This window comes from Platalea leucorodia (genome assembly GCF_965183815.1).
Source record: "Platalea leucorodia genome assembly, chromosome: 8".
Lineage (NCBI taxonomy): Eukaryota > Metazoa > Chordata > Aves > Pelecaniformes > Threskiornithidae > Platalea > Platalea leucorodia.
Window position 1 is genome coordinate 21258332 of NC_138830.1, and position 19974 is coordinate 21278305.

Genomic DNA, 19974 nt, shown 5'->3' on the forward strand with positions numbered 1-19974 from the left:
CCGTTGTACCTTTTCGAACAAACATGGGAGAAAAAAAATGAATAACAACGCGACTGATTTTTCACGACTGCCTAGCAACGTGCAATACTGTGTACCTCACACAAACTTTGGGATCATCCAAAGTCATATAGATAGAATCAGAACTATATTTTTGCAGGTACTTTTATTTTTGCAGTGCATAATTCCTGATGATAAAATACAGAAATGTTGCAGTCTGCTGGACAACTAAAATCCAGCTTGCTAATCATGATTTAAAGGTCATTTTCAGGAAACAATACGAAGAAATGATTACGTTTACATTTTTTTTTTGTGATGTACAGGACATGGACAGAGATGGACCTGCATTTGACACATTTGTTTAAATTATACAGTGATATCCAATATAGAAAATATAATTATAGGAACCAAGGTTTACAAGAAGTTTGCATTGTGACATTTTAGAATGTCAATAAATTTGTGTTTTGTGATGTTGAGAGGAAGAGGAAGATGGAAGGCGGTGTTATTTATTTCTCTCTATTTTTGGAACAAAGAGGGAGGCAGAACACAAATACATTCCTTTTAGCGTTAAAGACTATGAAGTAGTGAGTTAGACTAGGTGCAGTACAGAGGTTAGTTCACACATTGGTCTTAAGGGTGATGGAAAAATGAAATATTATCTTTGTGTTGCAGCCTCTACAACAACACATGTGTTGAAAAACAAAAAAACCCAAACAAACAAACAAACAAAAACACAACAAAAAAGAAAACAAAAAACAAACGTCTTTCATGTAAAAAGTTCAGTAAATATTTACTATTTATAATGAATAAACATTATGAAGACTTGCAAAGCACTGATGATTTTGTCCTAAAATGTAGTATTGTGCTAAATACATTGATACATTTTAATCTGAATATCACGAAGAAATAAACCATGTTACCTTCAACGCAACCTGTATTCATTATGTAAGTGTATTCTGCACACATCCTAGGGCTGCGGGAGCCTCAGGCAGCCTCTGTGCCCAGGTACCACTAATGTGCCACCCAGCGCTCTGTGTTTGTTAATGAACTATGTGGTTTTCAAGTGCTGTTAGTACCAGTAGTACATCTTCCCAACAAGAGAAAAGTGTTGTGCCTTTGCTGTGCATTTAAAAGCAAATAAAATAGGCTTACGCCCAGCACAAGTAGGGCAACTGGTATGGCTTTGTACAATGCAGGAACTTTGTAATCAGTTATGGGTGGTATCTGCCCTGAATTATTTTTTTTCCCTTAGATGCCTCAAGGATTTTTTAATAGGCTTACACACAAGCTGACTGAAACATGGGGAAGATGCTTCAAAACGAATGGAGTAAGTTTTAGTAGCGCATCAGTGTGTGAGGAAATTTTACTTCACACTAGGCTTGGTGGACATTTAAATTGCTCACTATTCTGTGGGGGATGTAACCACCTTGAATTTCTTTCACCTTCTATTTCTGTGTGCGCTTTATTTTTGTTTTATTTTTATTTTGTTCTTTTAACTCTAGCTCTCTCCTGTTGTAAAAGGAAGGAATATATTTTTTGAAAAGAGGGTGTTAAAAAAATGCTGAAAAACAGGGACAGGGGCTTTCTTTTTTCCTTCCAGTTTATGTTTCTCTGATATGCTTTTAATTTCTGTGACAATTAAAATTTAAAAGTCTCTTATTAATACCCATTCCCTGCTCTAAACTGCTAATTTTTCTGATTTTTTTCAATGTTGCTTCTCCTCCCCGAGGACTTGGTCCTTGGCATTTGTCTTGTGCCCTAGGCTTGCTGCAAAGGCCAAATAAGCCTCTTTTCCCCTACATGCAATCCCTTCGCTGTAAAGTACAGGATAAAAGCCTGCTGGCTTGCACAGTTGGAAGTGGATGATGTCTGTATGATTGCTCCCTCCCAGAAAGGGTATACCTTTGTCGTGGGGTGACTGCAAAATGCCACCTTCACTCTCTGTCCTTTTCTATTCCAGCAGCTGTGGGGGGTGGGACAGAGCTGTGATTTCTCCATCCCCGTGGTGCTACTGGTGAGGTGCTTTCCTGACCTGAAGTTAGACAGCAGGCATTTTGGCTGCTCCATCCTCTTTTTAAGTGTCTCCCAAGAACTTCCTTGTGCGAGAGGCTAATGCAGAGCAGGAGAGCCTGGAAACAAGACAGATAAGGAGAAAATAATCCAGTCCTCTCGCAGGCAAGCTGTGCAAGCAGGGAGCGGGGATGGGCTTTTGCCAGAGGAAGTGAGGAGCCCGGGGCCGAGGGACTAAGCAGTTTCCTGATTTATGGTATACCATAGGAATCTTTGACAGAGCTATAAGGATTACTTGGGGTACTGTTGATCCCTTCTTGTTATCACTGTCAAGGCTGAAGAGGTTCCTGGGAGCCACATGTGTTTCTGGAATATGAATCCTGAACACTTGGAAAGTCAAAGGGGCACGAGCCTGCCGTGGATATTGCATTTGACAGAAATGCCATGGAATAGCTTGGAGAAATGTGCTCGTAGCAATGGAGTCCAAAACCTAATTACTGATGAGTGCAGAAAGGATGGATCTCAGGGTCCTTCCCCTTTTTTGGGGGAGAGTTTGCATATTTTACAAGATGGAAATAAATAATAACAGCTGCTTAATCAACTGTCTATCATCTCATAGATACAAGAATTGGAAACTCTTGAGAGATGGGCTTTGATGAAAAAATATTTATTCCTTACGGCACAACTGTGATTTTTAATTTATTCTTTGCTTTTAAATCTTCCTTTATCTACAAATAACCCCTACTCCCATCAAAATACCCAATATATGCATTTTGGCATATATTTACATTGGTATATGTTACTATTCCTTTATTTGAGCATGTGTAATATTTAATGAATGAGCTAGGAAAAGAATTATTTTTAATGACACCTATTTTCCTTCTATTTTTGCTGGGTAATTCAGTGTATCCTATTTAAACAGAACCTATAAACAAACACCTCTCTCCAATAATCACACGGGTTTTCTACTCCATATTGCTGAAAAGTCTCACATCTCTCCATGTCACAAATGCTGTTGAACTGTATCTTTCTATAGCTGTTTTGAAAGGCACAAAATGCCTATCTGAACCCACAAATCTTCACTGAAAATAGCTGATTGTTAAGCAGGATCTATGTCCTCAGAAATCTGTTTCTGCATATATGTGATATTAGAGCTAGATTTTTAATCCCTAGGTTAAGGTCTGTGCAAATTAACACTTAAAAAATCTGGCTATAGGTCTGTAACCTAGATCTCCAAACTTAATGAAAAAAATACAAAATTACTTAATTTTGGAAATCCAAAACCTACCCCAAATTTTCAAATGCTACTAATAATTTATGTAGCAAGGATGTATTTGCATTTTCTCAGAAGTATGACAGACTATAGCATGCAAATTGTTATGTTTGAATTCTGTGATATATTCTCATATATGGAAGAAATGCATTCCCTCTTGTCAGAGGGCTGTTTACTGCTAACATGTAAAGCATATATTTTTGCTATGCTAGTAACCGTAAAAGTTCTCAATGTTTTCTATCCATAAAGTCTTCTGACCTTAGAGTCTATAAAGTCGGTTACTAAAAGGTATCTCTGTATAAAATACAAAGAAATTAATTGAAGGCAATATCAATGAGACCAGCAGAAACCTGTAACAGCTTGAATTCATAAACCTCTTTTTATTGTTCACTTCAATGTTCTGTTGCTCGCTTAATAATGGTAAGAAAACCTGCATCCTGATTAGAAGATCCCATTTTTAATTTCTCTTGGCTTTTCTGATGACATCTAGATATTGCCTAGAGCCAGACAAAAATAATCTGGGACAATATGAACAACTACACTAAATTAAATTGCTAAATTTCTGTTCAATTAACATTAGATAGGTATTTTGTTTAGATAATACATATGACATTGCAATGCTCATTCGCCTCTGCCTGAAAAAGTCCTGTGTGTCTTTCAGTTTAGTCTGTAGCTAGTGTTATCATAAATCAGTGCATATATTTATATGGAGTCATGGAGTCATCTTAAAGAAAAACATGAGTTGATCTGAATCTGTTCAAGATATTTGCCTATTTAAAGTAGCCAAAATTGCAGTCTGCTTCTGCGGTCATCGTAGGTAATAGGCCCTTTGGTCCGTCAGATTTTCATTATATATTCTCTCCCAGGAGTTCTGGGCAGCTCATCACAGGCTGGGAAGTTCTCATCAGCCACAGGGAGCAAAGTGCTTTAGCTAGATGGTTAGTCAGGTTGAAAAACTTACAAAGTATTTATCATACAAGCAGGCTTCAAAATTAGTACGTATACATAGTGCTGGAGCACGGTTCTGTTTTGCCATCATGGTTCCACAAGCAATGCTTTGCAGTGCTCACACATACTTTAAATCTTCGCTTAATGCATTTATATTGCCTCAGAACTGATGACTGAGTAGGCTCATAATCCGGAGTGCCTGTGGACAGCTTGGACACTGCAGCATTTTGACATGCACTGTTTATTATTCAACTACTCAGGCAATGTCATGAAAAATCATAATAAAACTAGGAAGACACATCACATTTGACCTTTGCTGAATAATTTAATAAAGCTAGCTCGATACACAAATATGAAAGAGCAGTTGCTGATAAGAGCAGAACTATTGCTTCCTTGTCTGAGAATTGGAAACAGTTCAGAAGCTTTATTAACTATTCAGTGTCTTCATCTTCAGCAAAGTTTGTCCCTTAGGCCATAACCAAATGTTAAGCTACTTGTTTCTTCCCGCACTCTCCTCCTTTCAGCGCTCACACGGGTATCTTTCCTTGGGCTGTACAGTTATGTTCACAGTTTTTCTTATGCCTCTCTACAATTATCCATGTTTTTTTCTCACAGACTCTGTTTCATTTACACAAATATTTTTCTCCCCATATATATGCATTTATTCATAATGATCTCAAGTGGATATACCTGTAAGAGTTTAGCTTTTTAAGGATGATTGTTACAGGTACTCTGCACACTTGACCCAGAATACTTTATAATTCAGCAATTCAGAGATGGACAAAATTTCTTTGGAGCCCACCCTTGTGTGAGCGTCCCCGCGGTTGATACTGGAATAACTTACAAAGTGTATGAAGCTCCAGAGGTGTTTGAAATGCTGTTATAGCCCTGCTGTGTCTCTCCTGGCGAGGGGCCCGTGGGGACTGGGGGCAGTGGGGTTGGCAGGGATCATCCAGTTCCTGCACAATACCGGGTGCGGAGCCTCGTCGGGCTCTTGCCCCTTTGTTACCCAGTGTTTGACCAAACCTTTTCTCCATCGTCTTCGTCTGAAGTGTCCACGTGGTGGAAGACACTCCCTTTCCCTCAGTGTCATGGCTGTTCCCCCTCGTGTCCTTTTCCCCTGCAGCTCTCCACCTCCGCAGGTGCCCACCAAGGAGACCTTTTTCCCAGCACCTGCATCGACTTAAAGAGTTTATCTCTTGCCTGCTCTTTCCAAACACTGCGACTGCCCCGCTGCCTCAGTGAGGGCCGCAGCCTGCAGGTCCTGAGGCTGTGGAAAGCAGGGTGGGCTGCACCGCCGGGCCTCAGGGCACCTGCGCAGACTGCAGCGGTTCCAAAATGGCGCCTCACAGTTTCACCTGGCAGCAAAACCTGAGGGGAATTTTTAAACAGTCAGGGTTGCCTGATTTGAAAAGGGGACAATGAATACGTGTTAAAAAGTAAGATGGAGTTCAGCTTTTCTTTTAGAGCTCACAGGGGTTTCTAAGCACAGTGTAGTGTAGCCATGGTGGGTCTGGGGCAGGGATGGCGGCGGGGCACTGGGGGCTACTGTGGAGCACCTGTCCTGTGGGGAGCAGCCAGCAACACGGCACCCACCAGCTGTGGAGGCAAACAGCTGCTGCTGGGGGCGGTTTCTGACTTGAGGGGGAAGATTGGGGGTGTGAGTGGGGAGTGGGACAGCGCTCAGCCAGGAGACTGGGACTGGGCTCTGTGGTGTGTGAGGGCCGAGGGGTCAGCCATCTTGTCTCTCCGGTGCTGGGGTGCCCAGCATGGCTGACAGCACGGCTTTCCCTGTGGGTGGGTAGGGAGGGAGGCAGCAGGAACTGTGCTGGGAATCCTCTGAGAAATCTGAGGGGTGGTTTCTCCTAAAGGTGAAGCCCAAATACAGTTTTCCACATGGGTGCTGCTGTCCCAGGGAAGGCACACAGTGGATGTGGAGGGAGGGCAGTGCTGTGGCCCCTCAGTACCGCTAAAAGCGCATTTTCCTTGAGAGTGTGGGGTCAGCAAGGAGCAGCTGAGGGGAGTAGCCAGGGCAGAGGTGTTCCTGCCTGCAGCAGAGGGGTGCCTGGGTGGGTGCCTCTGGGCAAAGCTTGGTCTATCCTTTGGGAATGCCATGTGCCATTTATATACTCAGCTCCTGGTGCATTGAGCACTGTGTAAAATTAAATCTTGCTCCCTTTGCAGGTGCTACTGTGGGACGTGGCGGAGCTACTTTAGTGCCCTGGTGGTCCCAGGTGACTTATGTGTGAGCAGCAACGTGGTGTGGTCAGGATCAGGGTTGCTGGTGAGTGACTTCTGGGGATTTGCTTGATAACCACACCTGGGATCCAAACCAGACTGCTCCTGTGAGCCTTTGCTGTAGTCCGGCTTCGGTTTCAGAGCATTTTGTTGGATCCAGTCTCGATTCAGACTGTGCATGCCAGCGCTGAGATCACAACGGAGTCTCAGGCATGAGGTCTCTGCTTGTCCTGCAGGTGGCCAGGCCCTCCCAAGTGTCCTCCCAGGCCAGGCGGCTGTACCCAGCTGCAGTGGCAGGGTACAGGGCTGGCCTGCCTCATCTTGCTGAGAGCCGAGCACAGCAAACCCATCTGGTGAGCCTCAGTAAAAATAGTTGGTTTGGATAAAATTACCCTATAGATCTTGGTAAATTGTATCCGCCGTTTGGAGCCTCATCAGGCTTGTGGCAGAAATCCCTGCCTACCTCCTTTTGTCCATCCTTATCTGTAAAGGGCTACATAAATGCCATCTATTTAAAAGACCTGGAAGGACGCTGTTTCTCCGCTTCCCAAAAGGTTTTTCTGCTATTGTGTCCTAAAAATCTAAAGGAAAACAAAAGTTGGATAGTATCACAAGCTCACTTGCCAAAAAGGAACTTGGAGTAGTTAATTTTTTTATCCCTAAAGCTTTAAAAAAACTCCTAAAATGAAAATACACAGTAGATAAGGAGCTCCATCTTATGTCCATGTGCACCCAGGCACTTTCTTTTGATTTTTAGTGGAAATTTTAGGTGCGTGAGGACCCGGAGATAGCAAAGATGAGTGAACAAGGCAATTTTGATCTGTGAACCTACAGTTCTGCTGCCTCTATTCTGATTCTGCTCAAGTTCATCAGGAAAGATTAACTTCGGCAGCTTATTCAGTGACTAAATCTTGATATTTTTGTGGCTTAATTCATAACATAACTGTAAGCTATTGCCCTGTGTTTATATTTCCCATCCATTTCTCACATTTCCAAAGCATACTGATATGTGATCCTGGCAATTTAGCTACCATAATTGGCATTTTTCTAGGGCCAAAAGGAAACAAATTCCTTATCCTCCATACTATTTTAATTTCTGAAAAACAACAAGTAACATGGTTAATCCTCTTTTTGATCTTTTTTCCCCCCTTTGAGTTTTTCTTATGGTCTTTTCCTTTTAATCTTTTACTTTCTTTTTAATCTTCACTCATTGTCCCCCTGCATTTGAAGAATTTCATGTACTTACATCTCTAAAAAGAATTGGACCACTTTATGGAAATAGCTCTTTAGGATCTTGTTCAAAGCACGATTATGTACTTTTAGCTGTTTGGGGGAGGGTGAAAAAAAAGGAGAGAAAAAGCAACTTTAAAGCAGTGTTTATTTGTGTTGCCTAAGAGAACATTGATCTGTTCAACTAGATGCAAAAACAGTGCATAGAAACACCCTAAATTACAATAAAAGCAGATTACATTAAAGAAGCAGAAGAGTGAATAAACATCTCCCTTTAACTGGGGTTGGGTCATATAATCTGATTCTTGATGCAGGTGTGTTTGGGCAAAGCATTTCAGGAAGGGCAAAGCAGGGTAGCACAGGTGAGTTCTATAGGCCATTAGTGAGCAGCTCCCCTCTCCCAGCTCTTCCGAAGCAGGAGGGAATAAGCTATGCTGTGGCTGGAAGGCATAATGCTTCCCAGGCCTGGTCAGAGTGCATTTGAGGGCCCATCGCTTACCCAGAAGCATGCCTGGAGGCCCAGTCGAACCATTTGAGTTTGGAGGCAGAAAAGTGTGTCTGCTATGGTATGTGTGTTCCTTGGTTTGTAGTTTTCTTGTATGTGTGTATGCAAAGCCTTTAAATCTTTCCTACAATGAGCAGTGTTAAGGCTACAGGTCTTCCTTTGTGTGTCATCCTTTCTCAGGTGGTGTGGAGATTATGCCATGAGTAGTCATGTGGAAACTGGTGAAATGTAATATCAATTATGTTAAGGGTGGTTTACTCTGGCCTAGAGTAGCTCCTGCTGTGAGGAGACCGGGATACCTTATGGCATGTCTGGAAAAGAAGGTGCAGAGCTGAGTTCGTTGTGCCTGGATTCTGAGTTTGTGGGCTACCTGTGGGATGAAGCCCACATATTGACAAGTGTGGCCCAGTGTTAACATAGTAATTTAGCTTCCAGGCTTAGGCTGATGTGGATCTGACTGTCTGAAAGGTGGGGAAAGAAAGTACAAGTCTTCGTGTGTCTTTTATTAAGAAGCTGGCAGCCAGGAGGGCCAACCGTGTCCTGGGGTGCATCAAGCACTGTATTGCTAGCCGGTCGAGGGAGGTGGTTGTCCCGCTCTACTCTGCACTGGTGCGGCCTCATCTTGAGTACTCTGTGCAGTTTTGGGCACCACAGTATAAAAAGGATACAAAGCTGCTAGAGAGTGTTCAGAGGGGAACCATGAAGATGGTGAAGGGTTTAGAGGGGAAGCCATATGAGGAGCAGCTGAAGTCACTTGGTCTGTTCAGCCTGGAGAAGAGGAGGCTGAGGAGAGACCTCATCACAGTCTACAGCTTCCTCACAAGGGGAAGGGGAGGGGCAGGCGCTGATCTCTTCTCCCTGATGACCAGTGATAGGACCCGAGGGAACAGCAGGAAGATATGCCAGGGGAGGTTTAGGTTGGACATTAGGAAAAGGTTCTTCACCCAGAGGGTGGTGGAGCACTGGAACAGGCTCCCCTGGGAGGTGGTCATGGTGCCAAGCCTGACAATATTCAAGAAGCATTTGGACAATGCCCTCAGAGCTATGCTGTGAATTTTGGGGTTGTCCTATGCAGGGACAAGAGTTGGACTCAATGATCCTTGTGGGTCCCTTCCAACTCAGGACATTCTATGATTCTAAGCATTAAAAAACTGCTTAGGCTCTCAGTTCACTGTGAGGCTGTCAGTTCACTGCATAGCATTAATGTGAGTTAAAACACGTCAAGAAATAACAACTGTGTTAAGAAGTATGGTGAAGCATAGGCACAACACTATTCGTTTATGGCGCACCCAAAACTGTCACCGTGAATTCACTGGTGTGATTTTTGTCACTTGTTTCTCTATTCACTTGTGGTGTCCTTCTCCCTCCCCCCCTTTTTTAAAATTTATTTGGCCAATAACAAAAAGCCCCAGAAACTTGGCCAACAGAGGTCATGTGTTTCTCAAGCAGGCAAGAAATTTACAGGGATTAGCATGTGTCCAATTTAATTTATGTAGAATTGCACGCTCCTTTTACTGAAGCAAATTCTTTAAAAAACAAACAAACAGTAGGAGTTTACAGAGTTCTGGAAAAGTTGCAAAACCTAAATGAAAATCCTTTTCCAGTTACATGAATATAAATTGGGCATAGTTCCCCTGAAGATTTTATACTAGTTTAATGAATGTATTTTATTTGTAGTTAAACTGATGGTAAAGCTTTTCTTCTCTCTCCTTGAAACAAGATTAGATCCCCTAAATCTGTTCTCCTTTACCCACCAGAATAGGTGAATAAGATCTCTCCCATAACTTGGCCCTAACCAAGAACAGGATTTGGCATTGTTCTTTATGGGGATTTTTAATCTTTTTTCTTTTCTTTTTTTTTTTTTTTTTTTTTTTGTTTTAAAGGCTGATTTTAAAACAAATAGTTAAAATGTGGAGCTGAACATTGCTTCTAGAAGTTGCATATTCTAAATGTACTTATACCATAGTCTGTTGCTCATATAAAATTACAGACTTCACTTTCATCTTTCTTTTTACAAGAAACCCTTAATGACAAATGCAGGCTGTTTAGTGATACCGATATACTGCAATCTTAGCATGTGAATTAGTCATCATACAATCAGTTCAGGGGGTCAGGCCTAAAGAAACAGTGCAGAGTTGGCAAACTGCTAGTTGGGTGATGTGCTCTCCACTTCAAAGTCATGGTGCTTACTCCCCAGAATTCAGATCACAGAAAGAAACAGCTGGCATTGTCGTTTGTGGCAGTAAGGACTTTTTTTTTTTTTTGTAGTGAGATAAGGTTTCACTACTTTGTAAAACAACAATTTACTTTAGAGTGACCTAGCCTGTAAAACACAATAGGAAGCAGGAATCCATAGAGCACTGCTCTGCTATTATCATGCAAGTAGACGTGACCTGTGACAAATGACACTGGAGAAGACTTAAACCCCTTGCTCCTTGTCTGAAAATATTCAGTGTAGTCCACTCGTCAGTGGCAGTCAAGGGTTTCATTTTCCAGAATGACTTTATAGGCAGTTCTTTCCAGTTTGGATATTACTCTCTTGCATATTTCCCCGCGTGGAATGTATTTGTGGCAGCACACGGCTGCAGACTACCAGTCCTAATACTTACACAGACACGTTAAAACATTCAACTTCCCACTTAACCTCTGAGGCTGTCATATTTGAGTTGAAATTTAAGCTTTCATGTTTAACTTATAGATAGCAACTGGTTGAAATGCCATATCAGTATCCAACAACCCTTTCTTATCCTGAATGCTGGTTCACTCCACAGGCAGTGAATTTTGATGGCCTTTCTCTAGGGACTGTGTGGAAAGGCATCAGACTCTGGGCCATCCTCTTGCACAGCCTGCCAGCTGTGATGCTGAGAGAAAGCAACTGAGAATGGCATTTAGAGATGCTTGTTAGAAAATGTGTGGGATTGTTTACATGCTTCAACTCAGAGATGGACTTGAGCACCTTCTTCCACTGAGGGTGTGATTTTTTTTTTTCTTTTTTTCTTCCTTTTTTTTTTTTTTTTTTTTTCCTTCTTCCCCCTGTCCCTGGACCCCTATCACATCCCACTGGTGCTTTTAAAATCCTTTCACTTAGTGACTTGAACAGATTTGTTCCCCAAATATAGGGGTGGGGGAAATCACACATTTAAAACTGCCTGGCAGATGTGTGTCTCAGGGATTTGTTATTGTTCCATTATTGTTATTATTAATAGACTTCACTTCACAGGCAAGGCAGGCTTATCAGCCAAATGCCTCATTATCAAATGACTGAGACTCAATAAGTGCTTTACAGCATTCCTTACCAAAAGGGGAAATGATTACAGGCCAGATCCAACTCCTGTTAAAGCTAGTGGATAGATTCCCACTTCAACGAAGCATTGCTTGGGGCCCCTAGATACTTACTCCCCTCTGTGTTTTCTGACATGCTTTTTAACTTCCCGACATGAACCAAACAGCTTTAGCTTCTCTCATCTCGCAATGTGTTCTGCAACTTCTGGAAAGGAACCTGGACACAAGGAAAAATGCTACAGAACAAAAAGAGCCACAATACAAACCATATGACAACGCCTATTTCTTCATCCTCTTTGTCATGTTGTTTTACTCTTTCCTGGCATTAACTGTCTTTTTTGGTTATGTACGCTCGAAGAAAGCTATTTCAAAGAAAGATCCTTACCAGGAGTTCATCGAGGATAGGAATCGAAATAAGAAGTGGAACATGACCCGGCCGGTGGTGGTGAAATTTGACTTTGAAGAAGAAAGTATTCTTTGAACTCCTTAAACCAAAATACTCTGCAAAATGCACCGGACTGTCTCTGCTGCCTACGTCTCAAGTGAAGATCTACACATTTATCTTGTTCGACTGTCCCCCTCACAACAAATCAAAGCATTGCTTAAAATAGGTAATGGAAAAAGAAGTTTCCTTCTTTCTTTTTCTTATAATTCATTTGTTGCTGAAATGTGGCTTTTCTAAATATTGGAGAAATATTGTAAACTCTAAAATGGCAGCGGAAAGTGGCCATTTTTAGCTTTCGCTTCCAGTTTGGTGGAACAAGAATGGGAATCCATCCTACATCAAGACTCTGAATTTGTTTAAGACAGAGGACTAGTTTGTGTATGCACATACATGCTCCATGGGAACGCTGTCGCTTCCGAGTTGTTCAGACCTGGAAACTGGTGTGTCGTGTCCCTGGAAAGTGCCTCCCTTGAATAGCAGAACACATTTCACCATGCCTAGACCAGCAAATACTCTTTAACACGTAAATATAGAAAAGCTCCTCTTGCATTCCCTCCCCTCAAGAATTAATTTCACATGCTATGGCAAAAGATTCAAAAAAACATCTGCAAAATGTAATTAAAATGCATCCAGTGGAAAAACAGGTTGTGTATTCAGTGAATTTGGAGTCCTTGCCTTTTCCATCTCTTACATGTATTCTTTGCCAGTTTCTCATTGAAATTCATGTTTCAGTCCTAGTGAATGGTAACTACAGCTGATCGCAAACCTAACAGAGGAATGGCTCTTCTGTATCTTCAATAAATATTTGCTAAAATGTTGCACAAGCTTCATTCAGAGTTGTACTGAATACATGAGATTGGCATCGGATTTATTAATTTTTCTCCTGCCTAATAAAATAAGTATTCTGACTTAGAACATATTGCTGTGCTTAATATAAAAGAACAGTGCCTATTGCTTTGTGATATTGTGCATGTGATACGACAGACACTGCTTTGTGATAGCATGTGTGTATTGTCTTCTGAGACTTTCATTTGTTTGCCTTCTTATCTAAGGTCTCTCAATTTATGGTCTTTACTTGTTGCAGAACTGCTTAGATACATTACATATATCTGCATTACAGATCCAGTTGCTGCTCAGAGGGCTATCTAAGCACAGTAATTGTTTTCAGGTGGTAGGTAGGCTCTGATTTTTCCTTAACATGCCTATGAAAACAAAGTAAAACAAATAAACTTTTCTTTTTCTGCTAGTAGAATTGTAATGTAAAGAATCTGATTTTTCTTAAGCGTGTAGTGTTCATGGTTACGTGTTGACTATTTTAAGGATGTGTAGACTTTTAATTCTTTCAATATTTAGAAAACGTTTTTATATGTATTCAGCCTGGGCTGAGCAATCAGATGTTGTTGTTCCTGGTTCCTGATGGGATGTGTTAAGTGTTGCTGGTGTGTGTGCAAGCAGGGAGGTTGATGCTACGCATAACCCTCTTCTCCTAAAAATAAACTTTGCTTCACACTTACCAGCATGGATGTTTGTAGAAATAGCTGTGTTGGCTCAGATAATAGTGCTCTATCTCTAATAGCTGTGCCAAAGGAAGATAATAAGAATAAGGTGATACTTTCTCAGTTGTACTTGCCCAGCCTCCAAGGATTTGTTGCTCAGGGACCATCTGAGCCAGAGGCCACTCCTTTTGTCTAAATGTGGGAGTGGGACATGTGCAGAATACTGATGTGGAAGTGTATGAACATAACCATGTTAACAGGCCAGAAAATATTCACAGATGTATTTTTGCTGGATTCATCCAACTCCAATTTAAATGGTTTTGACTATAGAAACAAGACCAGAGTTGCAGTTCTTGCACAAATCGGTGTTTCGTCTATGTTATACGTGTCCTGGCTGCTTCATCTAGAAAGTTTGGGGTAAAAAATGAAAGTTCAAGTCATTTGTGTTCATGTCATACTTTGGACTGTATGAAATGAAAATCAGTCTTGGTTGAGTGTCTTGGACCAAGTGGGAAGGCTTACTCTTTTGAACGCGGAGTTCTGGATGCCTGTCCTCTGAAAGGGTGTGTGCATATGGATTTGCACTCCTGACAGAAGATCTGTTCTGTTTTTATCTTGTACTCAGAGTTTTTTTGATTCTTTGCAGTGTATTCTATGTCATCTTAAAAATTAAAGATCAATTTTTTTGAAACTTCATTCAAACCCATGTCCTTTATTTCTGTAAGCTGTTTCTGCTTTTGTCTTACCAGGCAATTATCAGATCAGCCTAAATCCCTTAAACATTCTTTAGCAATGTGCTGCCATTGTCTAGTGTTTAGGCTTTTTGGAAACATTCACAACTCATTTAACAACAAGACCACAAGCTCTTCAAACAATTTTGCATAGTGCGCGCCTGCGTGTGCATGCGTGTGTATGCCAACAAGATGAGGATTTTTCCTATACTATCTACATGCAGCAGTAAAAAAAAAAAGTCTCTCTGTTAGCCGCAGGGCATGTTGGTGACATTATTAGCCTTTCTTTTTCTGTGTGTCAAAGCCCGTTTGTCCCTGCCCAGATCTTACCTATTAGTTACAAATGAGAGGGGACACTTGGATACTACAGCACCATAGGTGTAGCCTCAGCCATGACAGTGTTTCTGTAATTTCGGTGCAGCTAGGTTTATCTGCACCTCCTGACACCTAAAACGGTGAACTAGCTAGCGTAAGAAAGTTTTAGGTTTGGGGGTGTGGCACAAGCCCTATGCGCAGCCTTGGGACTTGAATGCCGGCTCTGGAGGACAAGTGAGACCTCCATCTGACACATCGGTGCGTAGAGAGAATGAGGGGCAAAAGATACATCTTTTTCTCTCGGCAGAAGGAAACATGACAAGGCACTGTCATTTTTGGTCTCTCCATAGCATGGTGCGTTGGCTGCCTGCACTGGCAACAGAAGAGGATGAGGGCGGAGAGGATAGGGCTATATGGCATACGTAAAATGTGAAATTGCTGAGGCAGTTGACATGTTGCTTATAATATGAGAATTGTCCACCTCATTTTCTTTCTTGTATGTGTGAAACTAGTATTTGTACGGTGCTTCCAGAGCTCACAGAAGCCTGTGATCTGTAACCTTGTCAGTCTCCTTTATAGCCACTTCTGGCTTTCTGCATGTGGGGTGTGAAATGGGAGTAGGAGAGCCAAAATAACCCCATTCGTGGTGAGCCGTGAGATGTGAAGTATGATTTACAGCTCTGAGATGCCCAGTCTGCTCTAGACTAAGCACTGGGGAAAGCGGGAGGGCAGTACAAAGCACCGTAACAGGGACTTAGTCCAGGCAAGGGGCTGTGATGCTGTAGGAACTGGAGAGGGTGTTTGCATCTGCAAGACTCGGTTCTACATGGTACTAAGTGCCTTTAATTTTAAAATATTTAGCATCATAAAAAGAGAGGGGTTCATTAATTGTCTTTGTTTTGTATTTTTCTTTTCCTCTCTCTACTTATTGGTGTTCTGAATTAATATGATTCATCCGTTGATCTTACTAAGAAGCTTTTTGTTCCTTCTTCCTTGCTAGTAAGAATCATTCTAAGGCAAAGTAGATCATGGATCCTGCTTTAGTTCCCCTACCTTTTGCTATTTATTGTGACCCTCCGTAATGCATTGCAGCTGATGTGTGGGGGCTGGTTTTGGTGGTGTTTTTTGGGGGGGAGGGGCTTCCACTTTGAATTTAGTTTGAGCATTTTGAGATACTCTATTAAAGGCTTTACTGAAATACAGGCATGTTGCAGTTTCCACTTACGCTTTGTGAATTAATACTGTAGCTTTCTCAAACTGGTCTGTGAGAAGGTCTACTTCTGATTAAACCCATGCTGATAAATATTAGGTTGTTCTCTAATTCTATACGCATATGTGTATACACATGTGTGCATATGCATTTTAGTGTATTAGGGTCTCTCATTCCCTGAATACCAAAAGTATGAGAGATAAGCAGGACCATTTAAAATGGTAGATATTTTGGACTGCCCTCAGACTACTGTATATCTGGAGTAAGCTGATTTGGCTGTTTAAGTTCTGGTGTTTCCTGGCATGTGAGTTATGTCTAGAACTGAATCTTACATTATAGGTCCATTTTGATTACTTACAGCTCCGATCTCTACAAATGAAACTTTCTGCTTCCATGGGTAGTCTAAAATATATATTGTATATGACCAAGTTTTCCTGGAGCCTGTAGGCAGTTGTAGATGTTGAAAGCATTATTCTGCTGTAGTTATTCATGCATGGAAAACTTCATGGCAGTGACCGCTGCTGCATTCCAGAAAAATTAAGTGTGCCTGAATTAAAGCAAGCCTGATGCTATACATGTCTCTACCTTCTTTTCTCTCTAATTTGCATGTCAGATGCTGCAAACTTTCATCACTTCATCTGTGGCATACTTGCATATGTACACAGACCCAGCCTGATATTTTGAAAGAAAATCTTTTTCTTATCAGAGGAACATCTAAAATGACTTTATGGAATTGTTCACATATCCTCTAGCCTGGATTCAGAGGAGCACACCAGTCTGTACTGAAGTCTTTTGTCAGTTGTGTATGAGTGCAGGGGGACTTGGAAAGCACATGCTTAAAATTAAACATATGCTGCCATGTTTTCTTGAGCAAGTATGCTTCCCTAACTTGGAACCTCAGTAAGTGCAGCAATATGCAGTACAAACTTAAGCAGCTGAAATAGGCTGATTCTTTTTTTTTTTTTTTTCTTCTTTTTGGTGTGGGATGTGTAATAGCAAATCCTTTGCCATGTAAGTAAGCTTAGTGAATTAACAGAGCTCATACTACTGGGAATAAGTGAATCCTGTGGGCTTGTTTCTAATGAAATGAATGTGAATGCTCCAAAGACTTTTTTCACCCGTAACAGAATAGCACACTTAGAGGAAACCTTCCAACTCTTCTAGTTATTCTGAAAAAATTGGAAGGCACAGTAAGAACTGATCGACAACTGCTTGTAGTGTGACTGTACACTGCCTTCGATTTGTTTTTTAAAGTCCCAGCAACAGAGCCTTCTTTTCAGCTTGGGGATGCTATGTGACCCAGCACGTGAAACTGCATTAAATATAGATGACGTGTGGCAGTGACCCCTCCCCTCCATAGATTTGCTTTCATCCTGCAAGCAGAAGGAGAACTGAAGGGGTAATAAAATTAACACAAAGATAAAAGATTCTGACAACTGAGTTTCCATAGCTAGGTATCCTCACATGTATAAGAAGATACTCAATGTACGTTCAGTAATCCAAAAGAAAATTGTAATTTTTCTGGCTCGTTTAGAAGCCTGTGGCCAGGCCCAGTATGCTGTGCTGGGGTAGCTGTCCTTGCTTTCTGTCCTAGCAAAGAACTCCCTGGCTAGTAGCAACATTTGCATGCTTAATGACATAATTTCTACCTCCTATGTCCTGAAGAGGACTAATATTGGCTGCAGTTTTGTTGGCACAACTGTCAAAAGCTTATAGTGATCACTTTGTCCTTTGCCTTGACTCACTGAGGTATCTCAATGTGGTAACACTTGCAAATGTGTATTTAATACATGGTGTGACTACCCAGGGTCATTATGAGAGGATCAGGCACAGAGGATTTTATAAACAGATACACGTCTGTGATTTGGAAAGGGCATTATCATAGGGGTAATGGACTACTGAAGCAGAACCTGGTCTCCTAATGTGCTGAGCATGGTCCCGGCTTCAGCAAAACCTGTAAGTGTTGTGGTCCATGGTAACCTTGACAAACCAGTGAATTCCACACTGCTATTTTTTAGGGGGAGGGAAGGGGAAGAAAAAAAAAATAATAATCTGTTTGACATAATGCTAAGACTCCAGGGATTTTTTTTTTCCCCTTAATAAACTGTCTTTAAGTAAAGATGTATTAGTTTTATTGCCAGCATAGCATTTTTATTGAAGAAGTCTATGAAACTTTTTGATGCACAGAATCATTCGATAATCATGTAAATGACTTGGTCATGCAGCATCACATGGCTTTATTTAAAGTATATAGTCTGACGTCCGGGTGAAACATTTTCTGTCTCTTCTTTTTTCCATCTCCCTGGTATTTGCCCATTCATCTAAACTGCTGTGTTTTGAGGGAATGAGTTAATTGCGGTGGAGTGGTACTGTCAGAGCCTCTCTTGGGTTCTCTCATGTTTGCTTATCAGTGCTAATCCTGGTGGGCTCGGGGGAGAGGGAGTATAATCTGCCCTCAGCAGTGAGCGCTATTAAACTGGCAGGGTTCTTGGCTTTCACAGGAGCTCTCTAGAAAATGGCAATTCTCATTTTGTGGTCATTTAAAGAAAACTGCCCTGCTGAATTGTGAAGTTTGGCTCCAGTCTTGGAACCGTGAGCAAAATGGAATCTGTTTTGGCCCTAATTGCCCTCTGTCACTTCAATGTGTTGTGTGTTTTTTTTTTTTTTTTTTTTTTAAGGGACGAAAAAAAAACCAACAAAAAAGTGTTTTTCTAACTTTCATCTGTATGCTTTGATCCTGCATCCTTGTGTGTGCACAGAGCTTTGGTTTCATTGCTACAAGATCAGGAGGTGGAGGATATAAACCAACTTTTTCTCTAGCCTTATATTGACATCAGCTTGGATGCCTAGCTCACCTGAGGAAGATGCAAGTCGTTTAAACTTAGCACAGGGAGGCTACTCATAGCAACCAGCTTCAGGCACCGAGCAGAGTGGGCTGGTGAGAGGCAAGGCTTCCTGCCAGCCCAGGCAGGCTGCACTTCTCGCCTGCTGGAGAAGCCCTTCTCTCCCAGTGGCCCTATAGGATAAGCACACAAAACCTTCTCATTTACATCTCTAGGTGGGGCCTAAACTTAAATATATCCCTCCTTGTATACAGATAAAGCTTTTTTTCATTAAACCTTTACCTCAACATTTTGATTGTTTTCATGATTTGCATTTAAAATGACACTTTAAAAATTATCTGTATCCTGCCTCATGTAACATACTTTTAGCTGCTTTGTTGTACATAGTTATTCTCTATCTATATGTAGAGATATAAATGAATGGGTTTAATAAAAAAGGCAAACAAGCAACTCTGCATCAGAAGAATCCAGGGAATAACAAGTTCTCCAGCCTCTCATTTTTGAAACTGTTTGCAGTCAACTGCGCTAAATGAAATGTTCCTCATTTCAAAAGGCCATACCATCTGAAGCACTGTTGTGTTATTTGGAGTGTGTTCAGTGTTTTAAGCTTATGAGTGAAAATTATTGTGAGAATGTTGTGCCAGCTCTGAATTACACCATTGTGTCATGCAGAAGACACATTTCCTTTTGCTCAAGAGAATTAGCTGGATAGGGTGAATGGGAGGCATCGCACAGGTATTACTTGTGACTTGTGTCTGATAGCACAATTGCACTGGGAGAAAGCATAAAAATCCCAACGCTTCTAATCATATTCCCAGCCACTTCTAAATGCTATTTAAACAATGGATTTCTCTTTCACTTGTATATTTATGTCCTGGCATGACTTATGATTAAAATTGTGTAAATATACGCACTATAAGGAAGAGATGTTTTGACTGGATGGGACCTTTGCCTCTTTTGTGTGTGACAGACCATGGAATTTCACAGTTCTGTGCTTCTACAGTTCTGCTGGTTAGTTATCTTTTCTCAGATTTGAGTTGTTTCAGGTCCTCTCCTGTGTTTGGAATACAGAGATCTTGGAAAACATTGGTTATTTATGTCAGAGCTGATTGCAGTGCTGTTATGGCTTCCCTGTGCATTTGTCAGGATTCTGTGTGAGTCCACAGTTGAGGTACCTTCCCGGCTTGAGCTTCTGCTACCTGTTTCTCTCCCCATCAATAACGCACAAGCTGGAATGAAAACTTATTCCACTAATTGTGCTCCCTCTCTTATTATTTTTTTCTTCTTTATCCGTTGGAGCTGGGTTGGAGATGACATCTGTCAGGAAATGAAGCTCATGAGACTGTTCTTATTGTATGACTTGCTTGGGAACCTAGTGCTTTGTAAATACTTCCCTGTCATGTATATAAATGTCCTATAAATCTACTTATTTAAGTTGTACAGCCTACAGT